Source organism: Pomacea canaliculata, linkage group LG2 (genome assembly GCF_003073045.1).
Source record: "Pomacea canaliculata isolate SZHN2017 linkage group LG2, ASM307304v1, whole genome shotgun sequence".
NCBI classification, from domain to species: Eukaryota; Metazoa; Mollusca; class Gastropoda; order Architaenioglossa; family Ampullariidae; genus Pomacea; species Pomacea canaliculata.
The window spans coordinates 31732395-31749407 of NC_037591.1; the positions used below are offsets into that span (position 1 = coordinate 31732395).

Consider the following 17013-nt stretch of genomic DNA (forward strand, 5'->3'; position numbering starts at 1 on the left):
AAGTAGCAACACTTTCGAAAGAAAGTCATCAGTGCCGTGATGGTCGGCTGAAGTATTGGTCTCCACCAAACCACCATCGTGAACCCACGATAACAAGAACAGCTTTAACATCAGAGCTAAGTTGATGCGCGTGTGAGAGTGACTGGTCGATTTGGATAGAGGTAACAGTACTGTAATAGAGGAAGTATGCTTAATACGGACATCACTGGGACTCCCCCTCGCCCTTAGATGAGTCTTTTTATTGTGTGTTTTTATGTTTATTAAATCTTTCTACACGTTACATCACACGTCGAGTTTTGTATTCGGCGAACAGCAGGGGTAGGGACTCGTGAGCCGCGTAGTGAAGTGTGTGATCGACGTGTGAGTATTGTACGTATGGTTCCCCTGCAACTGATGTTGACGAGGGTAGTGAGAATGGAGGTTAACTCTCATTCACATGCCCGGTTTCCCGGGGCCAGTATTTACGTTAGCGGCAAAAAACGAGGAATACTGCAACATTCTTTTATAGTTCATATGCTATTTGTTTGTTTTCCTGTCCGTCGTATGCTGTCCATGTTTCGATCTTGTTCTTAAGCGCTAAGAGCATACTCCTTAGGAGTGTGAGTATGCGCTTTACAAAATTTTTTGCATTATTATTATTATTGTTCTTGTTATCATTATACACATCAGATAAAAACTGAAAACGTCTTAAACGCTGTGTCTTTGCTACGTGCACAAAGTCACTTTCAAAGCCCGTCGCCATTATCCTCTCGTCCCGTTACCAGACATAGCACTTGTGCTGGGGATTCATTGGTTTTCCCACCGGACAGTTGAAGACCCGACCAAAATCTTCACTGTTCTGAACAGGTCCTATCACCCTGGAAGACAACACAAACATGCTTAGGAAGTACTTTCACATTTTTAACAGAGTTAGCTGTTGTTTCTTCGCTAGCTCGTTAGATGCCTTTCAACGTACCAGAATGGAGACAACTAAAGCCGTTGTAAAGCTCGAACTCAAGTAACATGTGTAGTTGTAAAAACATATTTTAAGGTATTCTGAAAACTTGTTGACAAGAAAACTCGATACACATCCTACCTGAAGTAATTGGGCTGTGGTAGTCTGACTGCAAATGGATTTCCCGCGTTTTTGGTCGATAGTTACTGCACCACGACTGTAGACCGCAAAAGATAAGCAGTATGAGGGGAATTTTCTATGAGATACATCGCATATCCTTACAAATCAATTTATGTAAGATTAATGACAGAACTTTTTGAATGACATAGTTCTTCAACGTGGCTGTCTCTTTAAATTCCTACAATCAGTTAATAGTCATTTGCAAACTGCAAACTTGACCTATCTAATAAAAAGAATTTACTGCAAACAAAGGGCCTAACCTGCGCAAATCCGATGAAGAAGAGCTGATCCTGTGTATACGGAAGTGAGGGGGTACTTCTTTTCTTCTGTCCCTTTCTCCTTCACAGCACTGTGGTACGCCTAAATAAAACAGCAATTATACATCAAGACCATGTATAGCAGAGATATTTATCAGTCAGGTCGTCATCGCCGTTGTATTCTTCGTCGTCGTCGTCGTCGTCGTCGTCGTCGTCGTCATCATCATCATCATCATCATCATCATCATCATCATCATCATCAATCATCATCAATCATCATCATCATCATCATCATCATCATCGCTAATACCACCACACCATCAATATTATTACGATGGCAAAGCATTAAAAATATACACTAATAAATTAACACCTTCATTCGCGCTAGCACACACACACACAGAGTTATAGTTAAACAATATAAGCGATATACAAATGTAAAAGCAAAACATTTCTTACCCTGAAGGCTTCCTTAATCCCACCGCAGTCAGCAATATTCTCTCCAAGCGTCAATAATCCATTTACCTGCACGCACGCACACACAAGCACACGCATTTATTAGGGACTGAAAAAAACTTAAAAGGAAATTAGACCTCCGTCTTATTTTTTGCTGTTGGAAAAAATCTCTTTATTTACCCTAATTCTAATATTCGTATAAGGGTCGGGGATATATCAGTGGCGGCGAGGGGCTACAAAAAGCTCAGTACTTTTGACTTACCGACATGTTGAGTTCTTTGTCTACGAACAAGCTGTATTGTTCCCTTATGCATTGTGTCCGGTTTTTGAAGTTCTTCAAATCTTCGTCTTCCCACCATTTCGTAGATTGCCATTTTCATCAAAAACTACTTCCTGAAATATAAGTGGCTTTAAGTTACATCCAGTTAGGGAGGGAACAAACACTAAGGAAACTTATTTAAAGACTTTTACTTCCAAAACATGATATTGTATTAGTATCCTTGGATCTTACACAATCTTGCTTCTTGAAACATGAATTTGAAATTTAATGCCTGAGAAATTTGTGAAGTTACCAGAGTCATCGAAGCCATGAGTGATTTCATGGGCGATAACCATGCCGATGCCACCATAGATGAGAGCGCTGTAACAAACATTTTGAGGAATTCATAAACTTGTCTGTAAATTGCTGACATTCGTTTAGATACATAGCGTCGGAATGTAGCCACAAGCATGCGCCCCTCGTGCCATCACACGCAAATACACAAACCCCACAAAGAGACGGCCACGCACACATGAAAAAGAGAGAGAAAGGAGAAAAGAAAAAAAAACAGAGAAGAAAGGAACCGTCGTAGGCTAGGCCACAAACCCATTTCATTACCAGGTGGTTTTACGTGTCAAAGAGATGCATGACATTTTTTACGCAGTGCTGCTCAAAACAGGGAGAAATGGAATACGTACCAAATTATATAATTTTTGTTTATGAAACAGTCGCTAGATATTTACCAGGTCTTCATTAAATATAGATTGACTGAGCGTGCAATGAAAAAGGGCGAAAGAAAAAGAGAACGAGGAAGCAGCGGAGGAGCGGGAAACTGTGATAATCAGTGGACGAAGATTTTGATAATCAGTGCATAAAGATTTAACACCATATGTAGATGCGTACATTCAAATTGTCTATGGATGCACTCAAATCCGCACACATAACTGATCATAACTGAAAAAAATAGCCAGTTATCATTTACAACTGTTTAAAAAGCTATGATCCTTACTCAGAAAACTCTGTACTGAAGAACGGCTTGTTGAGAATGCCCGCTGGAAATACTGCCAAAAAGAAACAGTAAGGTTAGAAAAGAAATAAAGTCCTCATGACCTTTCAGGTCATTAGAGATGGAGCTGTTCAAAACCGAGTTTGTATCTGAATTAGCAATGTTTTCTTTTAGACAGTGCCACTCTTTCTGCATTTCAGATACTTAAGGGAAATTTGGCAAAAATTAAGTGTTTTCTTTTCAATATATAAAAATACATTTTTAAATCCGGATGTTTTACGCTTTGGCGTATGTTTATAGTTTGCTTTAGACTACATATTTTTCAGTCGGAATGGACATATTTTAATGCTTGCTACTTAGACTAGAAATATTCCAAAAGAAGAACTAGAAGATTTAAAGACACAGACATAATATAAATACGGTTTGTTAAAAGAGACAAAATGGGGATGGGGAAAAAAAAGAAAACAAAAGATAAGGCAGAAGGAAAGAATGAATAAATAACAAGTATAAAAAGAAAAATGAAGGGGAAAGAATAGGAATTAAAGTTGCATTTTTAAACATGTCACAACAATCATGAGTCTAACTTGTTATACCTATTTCATTGTTTGAGCCGCTGTAATATGCGTTGACGGTTGACGCAGACATATCCCAACTGAAACGAGAAAATAGCCAAGGAGACTGAATTGAGTGAATGTCCATCCTGTCGTCCTTTCTCCTTCACACTTTTATCTCTGTATTTCTTTGTGTTCTTGTACATGTATTGCTAGCCGGTGAATGTTCCTGTATGTTGTGCTTGTATTCTATTGTGATGACTGCATCACACGGCCCCTGTTCTCCTGTGAAGCTCGCCTCCGTGTGGAGAAATGTGCTATACAGATCCTATTATCATTAATGTGTCTCAGCAGGCATTTAGGTTCTTGCGAACACTACAGGACACAATTTTGAATTTATTTTATAGTCTTTTTCTGTCACACGTAGTTCCACAAAGTACCTTACAGGCATCATCATAAAAACACCCGTTATTTATTAAAATGCTAATTATTAGCCAGAATGTGAAAATTCCTGTTTAAAGCAAGATCATAAAGGAATGAAGCATAAACTTACTCAGTTTTGTCTACCGGCTTTCGCAATCTTTGAAGCTCCCTACGGCGATCTTTCCTTCCGATGTCCAGGTTAGTTTCAAAGAAATCCGTTTCACTGACGTTATACTGTAATTACAGTAGTAGTAGTAATAATAAAATAATAACAACGATCATCATCATCATCATCATCATCATCATCATCATCATCATCATCATGTCTTTTTTTGCATGCACATGGTAAACTCATTTGATCACTAATAGGTTTAGCAAATTATTAATTAATTCTTAATTAAGCCTCCATATTACAAGAGCATAGTTTGAGAAAATTAACAGGCGTTTATACGTGTCATTAAGTGTGTAAGTATGAGGTGTATACATACACTGTATATACCTTTGCAGTTACTCACTGGACTACGAAACATACTTTAAGGCCAATAATTTTACCCATTTGTGTTTTCTACTAGTATCAAGTTAAATTCACAAAATATAATATAGATTACATCATATTAATATGTACAATATTTAGTTCAAAACATTTAAGACATCATTGCGTATCACAATCATATGCTAATTTTGTGAATTAGTAAGAAAATACAATCATATGGCCTTTTCATTTTTTTCACACATCTGCGAACCTTATCTTCTTTTTTGTATGAACCGAATAAATGACAACTTAAGGACTAACCTGAATGGTTGCGTTTTATTCAGATATCAGTAGATATAGCCGATATAAAACTAACGTGTAAATTTCAGCCTCTAAAACCCATCTGTTAGTTATCCGCTACGATTCGCACCTGCGATCAACAAGCGCTGATAACAGTGTACTACATCAAATTGGTACACCATTTACTACATTGCCAGAAGTCAACACCAATCAGAGAGAGAATGAGCCACATTTCGGATTATTTGGACGCTGAAAGTCTGCATTTCTCGTGGTTCTGAAAAAAAAAACCTTCTAGTTCAGCACGAGAAATGCAAGCTTTCAACGTCCGAATAACCCGAACTGTCGCTTTGTTGGTGTTGACGGCTGGCAATGTTATGAATAGTATACCAACGTGACGTAGTACACTGTTAGCGGCGCTCGTTGATCTCAGGTGTGAATTGCGTACTTTGGTAGTGAATAATTAATTAACGGATGGTTTCGGAAGCAGAAATTTACAGGTTAGGTTTATATCTACTGATATCTGCAAAAAAAACGCAAACTATTGAGGTTGGTGTTTAATGTATGGGCATGTACAGTGCGATCATGAGCGACAAATGCTGACCAGTCATTTACTCGTAGGGGCCAGGTGTATAGCACCTAGCTTGTCAATTAAATATCAAGCAGTAAGCGAATCTACTGATATTTTATTTAATTTTAAAAGACTTTTGGAGGGCCAATTTGTTCTAATGTTTAGGCAAAAATCAAGATACTTTTCCCCCCAAATTTGGAGGAAAAGTGGTGAAAAATTTGACCACAATTTGTCTAATTAACGCGTTACAAACTTCTAATTGGTTGCCTTAACAACGTAAAAGTAGCCATGCAATCTTCCAATGTCTGTGATCTTGACCTTGACCTGTGCACTCTGTCGAAGCTTTCTAGTCACATGCCGAAGGACGTAGAGCATGAAGACTGGTATCATTGAACACTAAATCAGCGGTTCTCAACCTTTTACATGTGACGACCCCCCTGACGAACACCGGTACGTCCGCGACCCCCCCCCCCCTAGCCAGCTAGGTCGGTGGAGGAGCGGGGGGGGGGGGAGCCTTAGCTAACCTCGAACGCGGCGTCGAGGAAATCCACAACGGAAGAACAAAGTTCGTATCTGCAAGAAGTATAACTGTTAATGAAATTTTACTAAAGCAAATTCTGCGGTGCTAATAAATATTATTTTATTAGTTTTATTAGAAACTCGATCACTTTGAGAAGGTTGAGCCTGCTTGCTGTTGCATAGAGAAGCGAACCTGTGTGCGATGTTCGTACCCACTGCTATTCGCAGCTCAGCCTCTGCGTCCACACGATTTCTGTATTTCGACTTCAGTGCTGCCAATGCTGAAAATCCTTGCTCACACATATACGAAGTTGAAAATGGCAGAAGAACTTTCATTGCTGGAGAGGGAGAGGGGAGTCAGCGATGAGAGATTGGGGGAGAGAGAGGGCAAAAGGCGAGAGGAGGGAGATTGGAGGCTTAATTGTTGAGAGGGGGATTGTGTTTTGAGTTTTGGAAGTGAGAAGTCACTGCATGCCGAGACAGTGTACTTGAATAGGGAGAAGAGATTTGGAGTTTGATCGCCCTCACTACTCGGTTACACAATCTAAGCTAATTTCACTAATACCGGTATAAGAAACTTTTTAGAAAAAGGACCACCTTCGCGACCCCCTTGTAGGAACGTCGCGACCCCCCAGGGGGTCGCGCCCCACAGGTTGAGAACCGCTGCACTAAATGGTATGTATTCTCGTTAGAGAGAAGAAGAACAAAGGATGAAGAAAACAGAAATTATTTAATCTGAAAAACAGAGAACCTTACCATTTCACTTTTGGCGTTGAGGGCGGTGTCATTCAGGATGAAGTCCGGATAGCCGATCTTGTGTCCTATTAAGCTCAGCTGCATTAAAGGTTTTGCACAGGTTATCTCATTAATGCAACATGCAATTGTGCATTTATTTATACACCCATCCCGACATACACATCCGCCAGCCCGCTACTTTGCTCAGTCACCCTTCCTTCTTCCACACACGTTCATTCACTCGCTCACTTCACCTCTCACTGACTGATGTTTCTCTAAAATATACTCGGAATGAATCAGACGTAAACGTAACGTTTTTACTCGTCTTATTATTTTCACATCTTGCCCAAAAAATGTTTCTGATTTTTTTTCATATCATCATCATCATCATCATCATGACGACGACGATGACGATGACTATGACGATATGATGAATCCGTTGGCGGCATGGGAGCGCTTTTCCCACGCCTTTATTTTCCCGCAAGCTATTGGCGTTGTTATGTATAGAACAAAGATATGCCTGCGCATCTGGCATGTAAGTAGATTGCGTTGGAAGCGTTTACATCTTACTTTCGGTTAATAAGAGTGTCCGTTGATGTATGAAGTGGTTAGCATTTTGCGAATTTACGAGTGCTTATGTGAACAGGACTTATGTAAATGCATGCCTTCCCGATACATTTCCTTCTTAAAAGCATACTACTTTTTAAATTCATTTCCTTAAGAAAATCCTTTTTAATGACACGAATTTCTCAGAGAGAAACCCCATACATCGAACGTTTTTGGTTTACGCTGAACTTTACCAGGAAAACAGTTGAGGACATTGATCTGATAGGATGGTTAAAGAAAAAAGATAAAAGGCAAATCAGTTAAAGAACTTTGCTACAAGATCAGTTTCTGACCTTTTTTAAAGCTGCTCCTTTGTTGGTTTGTCATCCACTCGTTCTCTTGTAACATTTGTTGAAATGTTGTTGACAGGCTTTTAATCATATTTTCCATCTGTAATAAATGAAACCAAAAAGAAATAAAGAAGAAGATTTACAGCCTTTAAATAACATTCAAAGACAAAGACCAAAAGATGTAATGTTTCAGTAATTTAGTGTTGACATTTTGTTTGACTGTTCTTGAGACACTGGTGTTGTAGTGATAGATCAGAAGCAAAGCAAATCTCGAGGGCAGGACACTGGCATTATAGCCATGTATCAGAGGTAAAACACCCTCAGGGGCAGGCAGATATTTCCAGTTATAGCTTTGACTGCAGACACAGTCGATGTGTGTTCATTGCCAACTGAAGACCACCCCCCCCCCCCCCCATAAAAACGGTTCAAAGCTCGAGAAAATATTTACAGCTAGAAGCTGTTTATAAACATTTGGTTTTTTGTTGTTGAATACTGAGCGTGATCTATTTCAGCGACATAACAGTTCGAGCTGCAGACGCTCTCCAAACCACGGGAAGGAATGATGAAGTAATGTAAATCACTTTATCTATCTTTATTCTAGGGACGAGGAAAAAAACACAAGGAATGGATGACCCAGAGACCTAGGGTTATTGAATCAAGAAAGAGACTAAAAAAGAAGCTCAACCAGTGTTAATATCAACAAGAGAAGGAAGATCTCAGAACTGAATATTGGGAAACCAATCGCCAAGTAAAAAGGTCTGTCAGGGAGGACTAGAGACGCTTCACCCATGAACTGAGAGAGGAAGCAGAGACAGCAGGAAAATATTAAGTGACTGTACGAAATAACACAAACTATGTCAGGCAGAAACATTAACCCAAACACGCCAGTGAAAGACAAAGATGGCAAGACCATAACAAACGATGCAGCACCAAGAGACCGCTGTATAGAAAGCATTGGAGAGTTCCTGAATCAACTTTGTCCATCATCTTTACCTGACATACCACCAGCAACTAAACAACTTCATGTCAACACCAGCCCTCCCACTGACAGAAGTCATCAAAACTATCACAAGAATGAAAAGTGGTAAAGCAGCATGCCCGGATGGCATACCCCCAGACGCATGAAAAGCAGACCTTAATAACAGCAACAATTTTACAGCCCCTTCTACACAAGATCTGGGAACAAGAGCTAGTACAAACAGAATGGAAACTAGGCCATCTGGTCAAGTTACCGAAGAAAGGACCTTTCTCAGTGCAACAATTGGCGGGGGATCATGCTTCTGTCCATCCCCAGTAAAGTCCTATCAAGGGTAATTCTAGAGAGACTGAAGAAGGCATTAGACAAGAGACTGAGACCAGAACAAGCAGGGTTTCGCCCAGATAGATTATGTGCTGACCGTGTTGCTGCCCTCCGTATTGTCATTGAGCAGTCTATTCAGTGGAAGTCCTCCTCTGTATAACTTTTGTGGACTTCGAGAAGGCATTCGACAGTGAAGACAGGGACGTTATCTAGAGGCTGATTATCCACTACGGCATTCCAAATAAGTTCATAAACATTATTCAAGGGCTGCACGAAGACTAGTCCTGCCACGTTATTCACAGTGGCAAACTCCTTAAACCTTTTGTAGTGAAGACCGGCGTAAGACAAGGTTGACTATTACCACCAACAATCTTACTGATGGTCATTGACTGGATATTGCACAAGACAACCCAAGACAACCCAAGACAACGACATTGGTATCCAGTGGACCTTAACAAAATAGCTAGGGGAGACTTTGCAGATAACATTAGTCTTCTATCTCATCGGCAACATCATGCACAAACCAAACTGAGAAAGCTTGCAGAAGAAGCAGAGAAGACTGGTTTAAAGGTCAACAGAAAGAAGACCAAAGTGATGAGAATCAACAACGAGCAGGAACTCTCAATCCAACTTCAAGGAGAGAACATCCTGGAGACAGACTGCTTCACGTATCTGAGGAGCATTATCAACAAGGACAGTGAAGCGGATGATGACATGAAAAGCCTTATCAACAAGGCCAGGCATGCTTTCAACAGCCTACGCCCCACCTGAAACTCGTGAGCATTATCCTTCCGCAGTAAGACCCCCATCTTCAACACCAATGAGAAGGCAGTCCTACTGTATGATTCGGAAACCTGGAGAGTGACAAACACCATCAACAACAAGCTCGAGACCTTTACCAATTGATGCCTACGCCATATTTTTTGGAATAAGATGGCCTGAACAGATATCCAACAGCAGCCTGCGGAAAAGAACCAACCAGAATGCAGCTAGCCAAGACATCAAAAAGCGCTAATGGGGCTGGATAGGACACACCATGTGCAAAGCAGCTGACACCATTGCCAAGCAGGCACTTGACTGGAACCCTCAGGGGAAGAGGAGAATTGGAAGACCAAAGCAGACTTGGAAAAGAACAATAGAAAGCGAGGCAAAAAACGTAGGAACCACATGGGCACAACTGAAGAGGGGTGGGGGGCTAAAACTGAGTCCCCTGACGAGGTGACGAGGTGTTGTTGCCGCCCTCAAAGGATCAAAAAAGAAATAAACTAAAACTAAAAAAATACACTTGATCTAGATAGTGAAGAATACCCACTCTTTGTTTATCGTTCTGCGTGAATTTCACATCCACATACAGTCTTCCAACAGCGTATGGAAATTGGTAGTCCGTTTCCGCGACACACATCTTCCAGCGTTCTTCCTGGCGGGCAATGCCGTTTAATGTCTGAAAACGAAGCACAAGCCCTTGTTAAGAATTGTTCACCTAATCATATATTATATAACCTTGTTCGCGAGGACGGACGCAGAAGGAATCTACAAAAGAGAACTCCACCACGACACCACATATAATATGATTAAAGACAGAAGATTTGCTCTGAAATATAAATATTTTTGGCCGAAAAGGTAACTTTTGGAAGAAAAATTTGTATCGATTGTTTAAAAGGATAGTTGTTAACTGCAGGGCGTACTGAGAAAGCAAAACGTAATTTAAACACAAGAACAGTGACGTACGCTGACCTTTCTGAAATTTCTGTACAAATCCTGTAACTGCTTGTCCAGAAGACCAATATAGCCGTACACTTTTCTCCACATGCCATAGTTAAGTAGCGTTCTTGTTGTACACCAGAAGAGATATTCAAACAAACAGACAAAAGAAAGGATAAAATTATTTGTGATACTTTGAAAATGAAGATAATGTTTTGTAATTTATACATGTTAGTTTGCTTTTTTCAGTATCTTTTCTTCTTCGATTTTTTTCAATGGCTATTTTGTTGTGTAACAAGGTCCTTAGTGCAAAAAATGTCAAACTATTTCACAGAGCTGTATACCCTCGTACCATACTATGTTGGACACTATAACACGATGTAAATTTATAGAAATAGCTTTTTACTTTGCTTTACTTCTCTTATCTATTCGTGAATGCTTGTATTAATGCATATTATTGACATAAAAAGATCAAGGACAAAACGATATTGCGCCAATTGCTCTTTTGGGGGTAGGGGTGGGGTGACGAGCAACCTGTGTGTGTGTGTTTATAGCCGACAAGAGCGACTTGCTTTACATTTTAGCAGCATCGAAAGGTTCATTTCAGCGGACTTCCTTGTGACTGCGTATTACAGTCGGAGATGCATTGTTTCCCCTCTCTGCTTTCCTTATCAATCGCTCGCTGAGCAGCAAGGTTGATGTTTATATGGAGCTATCAAGACGTTTACCTTACTTCACGGAAAAGTGGTTTGCAACGTGACAAGGCTAATAACTGGTAACCACTATCCTCTTTAATTCAGTGTTTACACATCTGATCAATGTTGACAAGCTACTTTTGGATAAGGGGTTTAAAGAAGGTGTGTGCCTTCTGAGGTGGTAGGTGTTGACATCACTGTGGTGTAACAATCGTGCTCGATGACACGTCATCATATGACTGTCATCTGTAGCCCTTTTAATTTACCACGAGAAATCTTTTTCATTGTGTTATTTGCCGTCTACATCCATCTAGAAGCTAATAATGTTTCACACTATTGATGCGGTTTCCGTGCACGTTGCAGCTGTTGAGGCCACGTGACCAGATTAGCAGTGCTCTTTTTATTGGCAACTTTCATCATGCATATATACGAAGTTTTATTATATGCACTGCGTGTTACGGATTAATTCTGTGTGCATGTGTGTTCGGTTCATGCTGTAATACCATGACACAATCATATGATCTGTATGCGACTGGAAGAAAAGCTATTGTAAATCTACGCAAAGCAAAAAGTGCTCAAATTTTAGATGCTCTTTGTTATATTAATCACATCTTTGTTCTTGTTTTTTGTAAACATGTAAGCCATGGAGTTAATTTATACCACTATCGATAGATGGTATGTTCATTATCACATGTTATTATTTATCATTGTTTCACTATATATTGTTAATCATAATTAAGTTTTACTTAGTGGTTTTAGGTGTTTGACATGTGCTTGTACCTGTTTGTAACAAAATTAGTTGATAGATTACTAAGACATACCTGGGAGGGGTTTGATTGACCAAGCTGAAAAGGTTTGAATAATACTTCACTCCCTCGTTGGCTATAACCTCATCATTTGTGATGTTGACTCCTAATGGGATGAACTGACTGCTTAAATATTGTAGCCAGTCAAACTGCAACACATTATGTTTGGCGTCATGATACGTGCCATTACTGCAGCTGGTTACACTGTTACCATTAATAATACCATGAATTAGTTGTGCGGGATAATGATGATAGTAACCGATAGTAACCCTCCACTCATTTCCAAGAAGATCGAATATTTTACAAAACGTGTAAAAGATTTTATATCGAAGAAGTTTTTAGTCTGACAAAATTTTAGAGCATTATGAAATGTTTTAAGACAGAAATCGAAATTGGGAAGAATACCACAAGAGACAAAAAGGTAACTGAGAATTTTTCAATTAGTCACCTGCGGAAACATCTCTGACAAATTAGCCAGCGGCATCTTTTGGAACTGCTTGAATCTGTCACGCATATTTTCTGGCGGCTCAGTGGCCTGGAAACATCAAGACAAGTGAACCTTAATAGAAAAGAAGCCAGTGATAGACATATTACGTTATTCTACTTCAACCTATTATAGACATATTATGTCATGTAAATTTAACTCTATTCTTTTTTTCACATCGTATACCTATCCTCAATTTATTTCTCATCTTTTGTCCACGCTATTCTTTCCCGTCCCTCCCGACACAAACATTATACGCTAATTGTTCTGGATAGAACTAGTCGTAGCTTTAGTGTTCTTTGAAAACATATTGTTACTTTAAAAAAAGAAAAAACGCAGTTATCGTTAGTAAACGCCGAAATGTCTGCCCCTGGCAAACTAGCCTTCCATGAGTCCAACGCAAAGTTTTCGCTGCCTTGTAAAGAGCAGACCATCACCATGAAGCACTCACGTTGGCCAGCTGTATCTCGAAGTCCACCACTTTTTTAGCGTCCTCGGTGGCCGTTTTCTCGTCAGCTCCTAGTGCCATGTGCACCTCGCGATACAGTGTTTCGTACAGCACCAGGTCGCTGGAGTTTCTTTGGTGTAGGTACGCATCACGTGACGGCAGCACCAGTCTGGGTTGACTGAACTAAGGCCCAGTAATCGCAGAAATATAAGCAAACTAATAACTTTGAAGTTCTTATAGAAAAAGAACAGAAATAACCAGGTCTGTCAGATTAGGAGTAAAGAAACAAAGTGTAGTTTAAAGGACTAGTAGTTACTGAAAATTGTCTACACCTATTTAGATAAATGACCTTTTCTACGCACGAATAACACTACATATAGCACTACTCAGGGTATGTACGGCAAGTTTTCCTGAAGCAGGTTTTATTTTTGATCCATAACTTCTGCCCTACGTCGACTAAACAGAGACGATAAGAAAAGTTTTAATCGGTAAACATCACGAATGTATTTCGTACAAGAAGGCTTAGTAAATGAACAGGAGATTCTTTAAAATATTGACAGAAAGCGACAAAATCAAACAAATATTTAGAAGAAAAAGGACATACAACATGTTTTGCAAACGTTACCGAGATTATATGTTTGTCTGACTGCATCTCATCTTGATAGACACCCATGGAGACGAAGGAATTAGAGCCGACGTCACCTACTTTCGTGAGATACTCAACGATGTCCAGAAACGTCATATTTGTGTCTTTCCACGATGGCTGAAGTGTCGGGTAGATGCCATTACCATTCAGATCGAGGAGGTCAAAGAGCGGTTTTTTGCCTCGCTTGTCCATAGTATCTTAAATAATAATAAAGATGATGATAAGGAGGAGGAGGATTTCATCCCTCGGAATATAAATAGAGAAAATAAGTATAAATGACGAGTGAAGATAATGTTCAGCTTTTCTTAACTGTTTTCATTACATCATCGCAATCCAAAAATATCTTACCCTGAAGAGAAAACATAAAGGTTTAGCATAACAAAATCATAAGTCTACACATAAGGTCTGAAGTAGAAATTCTTTTGACTTTTGGAGCTTCCCTCGCACTTCGTAAACTACGGTCGTGACGAAACGATACGCTCGTAGCTATTAAGGTAATAGTCGTCCCCTAACCTTTCTGTCGTTGGGAAGAGAGGTGTTAGAGATCACGTTTTTACCGGGGTCAACTTTTTGCGAGGGCTGCCTTACTTTCCTCACCTCTCTGTGGTGTCAGGCACCCCATTATCAACAACTTGGGTCATCGGGGGGAAGGCCGCTGGGTATCGAACCGGATTTCGGACGACAGTGCTCTAACCAATTTGCTAGCCACAAGTGTACTTTAAGAGATTGACATCTTCAATGAGAATCGGAAGATGAAACATGACAAAAGATAGCAGAACAGAACAACTAGATAGAACATAACAAATGTGTAACGTTACAATTTAATAAAAGCTGAATAGTACAGGGATGACAGCAACGATAAAAATAAAATGATTGTTTTTCTTTCTCACCGACATCCTCACAGGACCTGAAGTACGCACGAGCCTGCTGGACAGCTTTAGGAGCTGTGGCGTCATCGATAATCAGTAGATCTGCGGTCAAAGTTCAGACTGGTTATCAACATTGTAACATAACCGTGAGTGTACCTTGTGTGTCTTATAATCACTTCTAAAAGGCCACGTTATTCACGGATAGCAAGTTTGTGCTAGCAACAGTTGGAAAAGATGTCAGATTTAACTGCACTTAACAACAGATGTGAAATAGTCAATGTTTGGTCATTTTGTTTTACCTTTTTAATCATTTTTAGTTGTGTTATGTATACTCTTTTTGCCGGTTGTGCGCTTATTACATACACTGATTGGATGGGTCTATGATAACAACCTCTAAAGTAATTCTTCACAGTTCTGAGTTTATTGCTTCCCCTTTGAGTATATGTGGTTTTTATTGATATATATTCGACTGAAATGTAAAGCGTTGCACAGTTATAGTATCATATATTATTCTGACATAAATTTAGACTTCAATTTAGTCTTGCAAATAAATACTCGTGGGATCGCATAAAGTTTCTCATCTTTCGTTTTCAGTCATAAATTCTCTAATTTATTGTGCACTTTGATTGAAATGTACTGTTCTTGTGCCCTTTTTAAAAGGCAAAAGACTTTTTTGCTTTTCATTGCAAGGAGCTGTTTAAAACATTACCTCTAGAAATAAATCAGCAGCAAATAAACCAATAAGAAAGAAAAGTAAAAGATATCACAGTCTTTATCTACAAGATATTGGCAGCTAATATTTCGCCATGTGCAAGCCTTTAATTTGACTCGAACCTTTTAGTATCTCTTTGATATCGTCTGATATAAGTTTGAAGCTATTGATGCTGTCGGCATCCGCGGGTATGGGATGCTCCGCCACCCAGCGTCCGCACGCGAACTGGTAGAAGTCCTCACAAGGATCCACACTGGCGTTAATGCTTTTGGTGATGTAGGCAGCTGAGGACATTAAATAAAAGAGACCAAATTTAAAGTGCACCGATAAAGTATGTTGATATTGTGGATATATGCGTGCCTGTGTTCAGATGTTCGCATCTTTATGTCTAACTTCACAGCTGGTAATAGAGAGCTATGCATTTCTTTGTGTGTGAGTATGCGAAATCATCATGGATATTCCTACTAAGACCTTTTCACTCTAAGTAAAGTTTCAAAGTCATTAGCTCTCCATTATAGGTAGAGAACGTGATTATTTATGCAGCACCGTTCGTGCACTAACCTGACTCGAGACAATTAAATGATTGGCAGACAGGTTCTGCAGTCGACCTTTCATCTTTTTCAGCAGTTGCTTCTGACGCGTCTGAAAAAAAATTATCTTCACATTACGATAAACATTACTAGCTACTTGTATACAGTACAAAAATGCGCAAGAGCACCTTACAACAAATGTCCCAAGCAGTAAACCAATGATTAAGAAAAAACAGGCTGATTTCAGGAGAAGAAGAAGCTGTACAGATTGCACTTTTACCCTACTTGATATTATAGGAAAATTCGCTGAATGGCAGAGGTTAATAAATATCAAATGAGCCGAGTTTGAAAAGTCTTTGATAGCATTAATCAAACAGCCTTTAGTGAATATTGAGAATATAAGTACACATCAACACAGGGTGGAAATTATTCAAATTTTGTATACCACAGTGAGGTTTTTTTCAAGTAAAAACAAGAGTAAAAGCAAGAGTGGATGTTGTAGGCATTATTCTTTTATATAACTATTGATCAGGTTATGAAACATACAAAATCCCATTAACAAAATCCCAGTAGATATGAGGACGAACCATGTATCGACACTGGAAGGGTTGGACTATGCAGACGATCTTGCACTGTTGTCATAGACTCACCATCATATTCAAGTAAAAAAAAATACATACCGTCGAGGTAAAAAATCAGTCAGGTGGAACCGACAATAAGTAAGAACAAAACAGAGATAATGGCATAAACATCCAAAATCATATCCCAGTTAAAATAGATGGATATCAATTACTAACAAAAGATAGATTCACCATCCTGGCAGCGTTGTTGAAAGCAATGGAGGAGGTGGAAAGGATATGCCAAACATGTTCAGTAAAGCAAGAGATGCTTTTTGACGGTACGAACAAAATAGGAAAATCAGCACAGCATTGAAAACACACAAAACTAAAACTTTCTGACAACTTTGGTATCTAGTGAGGAACATCGGAGAATGACAGAAATTATCATTTTTCATGACTATTAGCTTTATAAGAATCCTGTGAACATACTGGCTCCAAAAGAGAACCAACGAACACCTTGCACACTCCATTGAAAGGGACGACCATATTTATAATTTTAAAAGGAGAGGATCAGGTATGTCCTCATACAAGAGGACAGCTCCATAGCAAAACTAGCGCTGTTCTGGACATCGTCGACAGGAAAAGAAGAAGACGAAAGACTATTTGGCGCCACACCGCAGAAATGAAAGTTTTGAATGCAATGTGA

General features: G+C 39.4%; 1 long non-coding RNA gene across 1 annotated transcript in view; it reads left to right on the forward strand.

Annotated features, from left to right (window-relative positions):
- The first annotated feature begins 14553 nt into the window (after positions 1-14553).
- LOC112557906 overlaps positions 14554-17013 on the forward strand; it is a 28569-nt gene continuing 26109 nt past the window's right edge. The window contains exon 1 of the long non-coding RNA XR_003098014.1: positions 14554-14651. This is a non-coding gene — a long non-coding RNA (uncharacterized LOC112557906). The remainder of the gene's footprint in view (positions 14652-17013) is intronic.